A 6458-nucleotide genomic window follows, 5' to 3' on the forward strand; every position below is an offset into this window, starting at 1 on the left:
CCATTCAGTTTGTAAAAGGCCTGGGAGTTCACAACTATGAGACGGTTATTGTGACAGGTCTGGGCAGGTCTGAAGCTGGTTGTTCCCATCGGTAATTAATTGGAATGATGTTGTAAGACTGAGCATGTCCTCAGGCAGTGGGAGTTGCAGAATGATGCAGGACTACAATTGATCAACTCTCAAAGACAGATACATTACTCAATGACTTACAGAATAAGGAACTCTAAATGAACCAATACAGTCTGGAACAAAATTACTGTACACTCCGGATTAACATTGTGAAGGCGTTTTCCAACTCACATTGACTGTAAGTTCACTGTCAGCCATCAGTCACATCCAGGTCACCTCCAATCTGTTCTGACTGGGGTTTGAAAAACTGCATATTGACGAGTCACTTTTGTACAAAGAAGAGAGCAGTGGAAATGTAGGTCCAAACATTCCTTAACAGGGGAGGAACCAACATCCTCAGCTGGTCAAAAAAATCTCCCCATCTGCAATTCATGATGGAGGTGTGAAATGGATACTGTCAATCTGTCTTTACTGAAGAGGAGGATTCAGCCCAGACCATGGGATAGAGGAGAAAGCTCTGTCACTGGGAAGGTTCAGAAATAATATAAAAGTCTTGGATCGATTGTTAGCTCCTTAGATAGCACCTTCCAAACCCATGGCCACTTCCATGTAGAAAGACAAAGACAGCAGATACATGGGAACATTATCACTGCAAGCTCCCCTCCAGGTCACTCACTGCCCTCAATTGGAAATATCTCACTGTGACCCACCAGTCCTTCAAGAAGTCGTCAGCACAGAGCATCCTCAAGACCCTGAGGGCAAAGGAGAGTCATAGAATTATAGAGCTGTACAGCACGGATTCAGACCCTGCAGTCCAGCTTGTCCATGCCAACCATGTATCTGAAATTAAACCAGTTCCATTTGCCAGCACTTGGTTTATATCTGTCCAAACCCTTCCTATTTGTATACCCATCCAGATGCCTTTTAAATGTTGTAATTATACAACCTCCACCATTTCCTCTAGCAGCTCATCCCATGCATGCTCCAGTCCCTGCGTGAAAAAATTACCCCTCAGCTCCCTTTTAAATCTTTCCTCTCTCACCTTCAACTTATGACCTCTAGTTTTGGACTCCGCTACCTCAGGGAAAAGACCTGATCTATTTACCCCGTTTTGAAGATGTAGATGTGTACTGTATCTTTGAGAGAGAATGAATGCTAATCGAAACTGAGAGCTTACATCTCCTGCGTGATATAACTAGATGGCAATCCCAGAGTGCACTGGACAACTGAAAATATGTAACATTTGGCTGTGAAATAGATACCCGAGTTGGTTGCTGTTTTGACACCAATTTGTATTTATTCAATCAGTTTAAATTATGACTCAGAAAAATAAAATCCAATCCAGTTTGAATTTATTGTTTTGCAAAAATTGAACCAATGATCAAAATTGAAAAATTGAACCTGCACAGCAGGTTAGTGCAGAGGAGAAATGGGTAGAGGTGCACCAGATTGTGTTTCCGGGAGCATACAGACAGGAAGTGTTACAGGTAGCACATGAATTACCAGTAGGAGGTCACCTAGGTGTGAGGAAGACACAAGCTGAGGTAGAAAAACACTTCTATTGTCCTGAACTGCACAAGGATGTGGTTAAACGTTGCTGTCCATGCCATCTGTGCCAAATGGTAGGTAGGCCACAGACGGTAATAAAACCAGCACTTTTGTTGCCAATTCCTGCATTCGAAGAAGCTTTCACACGGGTCATGGCTGATTGTGTAGGTCCCCTCCCAAAAACTAAAAGTTGGAACCAGTACTTGCAAACCATAATGGATGTGTCTACCAGATTTCTGGAAGCAATTCCATGATGGAGTATTAGGCAAAAGGTGTGGTGGAAGAGTTAGCAGCTTTCTTTACGCAGTATGGGCTACCCAGAGAGATTCAGTCAGACCAAGGGGCTAGTTTCACTGTTAACATGTTTCAGAAAGTCATGGATAGCGTACTTGCAAACCATAATGGATGTGTCTACCAGATTTCTGGAAGCAATTCCATGATGGAGTATTAGGCAAAAGGTGTGGTGGAAGAGTTAGCAGCTTTCTTTATGCAGTATGGGCTACCCAGAGAGATTCAGTCAGACCAAGGGGCTAGTTTCACTGCTAACATGTTTCAGAAAGTCATGGATAGCTGAGGCATACAGCACTTTAAATCAAGTGTGCACTTTCCTGAATCCTAAAGAGCCATGGAAAGGTGGCATCAGACACTGAAGACCATGTTAAGAGCTTAATGTCAGGCCTACCTGAATGATTAGGATAAATGGATCCCATTCACATTGTTTGCCATTAGAAATACCCCAAACAAATCTACTCAGTTTACTCCCTTTGAGTTAATATTCGGACATAAAGTGAGAGGGAGTTTGAAATTAATTAAAGAAAAATTGACAGGATCAAAGTCAGAGATCTCACACTTGGATTATGTGTCTGAGGTGTGGGAGAGATGAAATCGGGTCGGTGAGTTAGTTAAACAGCACCTGAAAAGGGCACAGCATAGAATGAAACAGGTGGCAGATAAAAACACTAATACTTGAATGTTTTCCCAAGAGGATGGCATATTAGTATTGTAACTAGTGATAGGCGATCCCTTCAAAGCCAGGTTTAGTGCTTCCTATCAAATTGAGAAAAAGCTGAATTAGGTAAACTATCTGGTAAAGATGCAGGATAGAAAAATCTGTGTCGGGTATGTCATGTGTTTATGTTGAAACCTTATTAAAATAGAGACAGAGAACAGGAGAAACTGGTGTTAGTTACTGCCCCACAGAATGAGGAATCAAATCCAGATGTCATGGAGATTAATGTGTCTCAAAATATGTGAAGTAATGAGGAAGCCCTTGAGGAGTGGGATAGGTTAGTGGACTATCTGTCTCAGGAGCACAGAACTCAGTTGAAAGGTTGGTTGCAGCAGTATGAGGACATATGCAGGAATAAGATGGGGAGGATTATTGCTATTGTGCATGAGGTGGAAGTAAGGAATCTAGATTAGAGTAGTGCTGGAAAAGCACAGCAGGCCAGGCACCATCCGAAGAGCAGGAAAATCTACATTTCAGACAAAAGCCCTTCATTAGCAACAAGGCAGGGAGCCTCCGGGGTGGAGAGATTAATGGGAAGGGGGTGGGGCTGGGGAGAAGGTAGCAAAGAGTACAATAGGTGGATGGAGGAAGGAGTAAAGGTGATAGGTCAGAGAGGAGGATGATGCGGATCGGTGGGAAGGAAGATTAGTGGGTAGGACAGGTCATGAGAATGGCGCTGAGATGGAAGGTTGGAACTGGTGTAAGGTGGGGGCGCAGGGAAATGAGGAAACTGGTGAAATCCACATTGATGCCCTGGGGTTGAAATGTTTCGAGGCAGAAGGTGAGGCATTCTTCCTCCAGGTGTCGGGTGGTGGGGGAGCGGTGGTGGAGGAGGCCCAGGACCTGCATGTCCTTGGCAGAGTAGGAGGGGGAGTCGAAATGAGAGATTACAAGTGCCTGTGGTCTGATGAGATGGCAGTCTCAGAGTGTACTGTAAAATTGAAAGGATGTCACAATTAGCTTTGAAATGGATACCTGAGTTTTGGTTGCAGTTTTGACAACAACTTGAATTTAGTCAATCAGTTTAAATTATGCCCCAGAATACTAAAACCCAACTGTGTTTGAATTTATTGTTTTGCCAACATCGAACCAATGGAACAATCTGATGGTGGGGAGAAGGGCACTACCTGTGAGACCCTTCATGCATGCCTGGTCTCTCTGTCCCACTGCAGCCCACCCGTGAAGCAGGTGCAGAGGGAGTAGAGACTGTCACACATATCTCCTCCTGGAATGTGTCTTTGCAATGTAACTCTGGAGAAAGATGCAGTGGTTTTTGTCGAGGGGTTATGTGCAAAACGGTGTGTTCCCAAGGATGCATTCTGACACAAACACTGATTGATCTGGAGGACTATCAACTCAGTGAAAGATGCTCTTTGATCTTCCAGGAGTTGACCTGACCGAGTGTTGCAGACTGGCACATTCCAAGGTCCAGGACGATGTGCTGAGGGACGGACTAAAACTTGGGGTAGGTGCAGCCACGGCACAGTGGGGAAAGACCACCATCTGAGGACTTTCTGCAGATTTTATCAGACCCTCCTAGTCTCTCAATATATATCTTTTAGTATTGTATGTATAGGGGAGGGCTTTGGTTTTTGTTTTGGATAGAGTCAAACTCCACTCTGCAGAATTGAACTGCATTTCTGACTACGTCTGTATACAAAGAGATTTTTAATGATTTTGTTTTAAATTATAAAAAACATCACAGTTCCTTCACTGTCTGTAGAGCAAAATCCTGTAATGCTCTCCCTCAGTGGACTTGGACTGCAGCGGTTGGATAGAGTGAAAGGTATGAGGCTTTTTTCCAGAGTGGAGGGGTCAAGAACTGGGGGACACAGGTTCAAGGTGCCGTCAGGGGGTTGTTTAAAAACAATGTGCAAGGCAAGCTCATCACACAAAGGATGGTGAGTGCCTGGAACGTGCTGCCAGAGGAGGTGGTGGAAACAGACACAGGAGCAGGATTCAGGAAGCACCTGGATGAATACATGAATAGGAAGGGAATAGAGGGATATGGATCCAGTACATGAAGACAGTTTTAGTATGGAAAGGCAAACAGTGTCAGTGCAGGTTTGGAGGGCCAAAGGCCTGTTTCTGTGCTGTATTGTTCTTTGTTCTTTGTCCCACCCTCAGACCCTGAAACCATGCTGCCCAGCAGGTTAAACTGGTCCTACCTTTATCTATTTACAAACTAACTCAGTGAGGTAATTACCAGCTGCTTCACGATTCCCTTTAATCAGGTGACGCTGTGGGATATCAAGATGTCATATCTAACGTCTATTTTCTTAAAAATTTGGGAGACTGGCAAGATCAACATTTCTTGCAGACAGTGGATTGGTTTTGGCATGTCTGGAGATGAGTTACTCGTTGCAGGATTCCCAGCCTCTGACCTGCTCCTGTAGGCACTTTGTTAATGGGGCCAGTTCAGGTGAGTTTCTGATCAATGGTAACACCCGGAAGTTGTCTCCTGGTTTCTGACTTCTCCACCAAGGAGGAAACTTTCTCCTGTTGACCCTGTCAATGTCCAAAACACTCAAGAAGCTCGACACCATCTCGGAACAAAGGAACCAACTTGATTATCTCCACATCCTCAAATATCCATTCCCTCTACCAATGATGCACAGGAGCAGCAGTGTGCACAATCTACATGATGCACTGCAGGAATTCACCAAAGATCATCAGACGGTACCTTCCAAACACACAACCACTTCAATCTAGAAGGACAAGGGCAGCAAATACATGGGAATGCCACTCCCTAATAGTTTCCCTTTGAGCTGCTCTCCATCCTAATTTGGAAATATATCGCCATTCCTTTAGTATCATCAGGAATCCTGGAAAATGCTGGAGCTCCCTCCCTAAGGGCATTGTGAACCTACAGTGGTTCAAGCAGGCAGCTCACCATGACCTCCTCAAGGGGACAATTAGGGATGGGCAATAAATGCGGGCAGTCAGCGACGCCCACCTCCCACAAATACATTTTCAAAAAATCCTTGGTGAATACTCCCACTTCTGACCTTAATGTGGAGGGAAGGTCATTGATGAAGCAACTGAAAATGATTGGAGCCTTAAGAACTCAGGGAAACACTGAGTACACTTACACAAACACATATTGCATGTTAACCAGAAGAGAATCCTGATCTCTGACTCCTAAGTCCCTTTTTCATTCATATCCCTGAAGCCTATCTCCATTTAGAAAACAATCTATCCTCTATTCTTCCTCGCAGAGCATATAACCTCAGATTTTCTGACATTATATTCCATCTGCCACTTCTTTGCCCACTCTCCCAGCCTGTCCAAGTCCTTCTGCAGTTTCCCCACATAAGACCATAAGACCATAAGACATAGGAGTGGAAGTAAGACCATTCGGCCCATCGAGTCCACTCCGCCATTCAATCATGGCTGATGCGCATTTCAGCTCCACTTACCAGCGTTCTCCCCGTAGCCCTTAATTCCTCGAGACAACAAGAATCTACCAATCTCGGCCTTGATGACATTTAGCGTCCCGGCTTCCACTGCACTCTGTGGCAATGAATTCCACAGGCCCAACACTCTCTGGCTGAAGAAATGTCTCCGCATTCCTGTTCTGAAATGACCCCCTCTAATTCTAAAGCTGTGCCCAAGGATTCTAGAATCCCCACCTAACAGAAACAAAAACCCAGCATCCACCCTTTTCAAGCCATGCATTCTATTGTAAGTTTGTATTGGATGTCCCCTCAATGTTCTAAACTCTAATGAATACAATCTCAGGATCCTCATCAGTTCATCATATGTTAGGCCTAGCATTTCAGGGGTCATCCGTTTGAATCTCCACTGGACATGCTCCAGTGCCAGTATGTCC

This window comes from Chiloscyllium plagiosum, chromosome 37 (genome assembly GCF_004010195.1).
Source record: "Chiloscyllium plagiosum isolate BGI_BamShark_2017 chromosome 37, ASM401019v2, whole genome shotgun sequence".
NCBI classification, from domain to species: Eukaryota; Metazoa; Chordata; class Chondrichthyes; order Orectolobiformes; family Hemiscylliidae; genus Chiloscyllium; species Chiloscyllium plagiosum.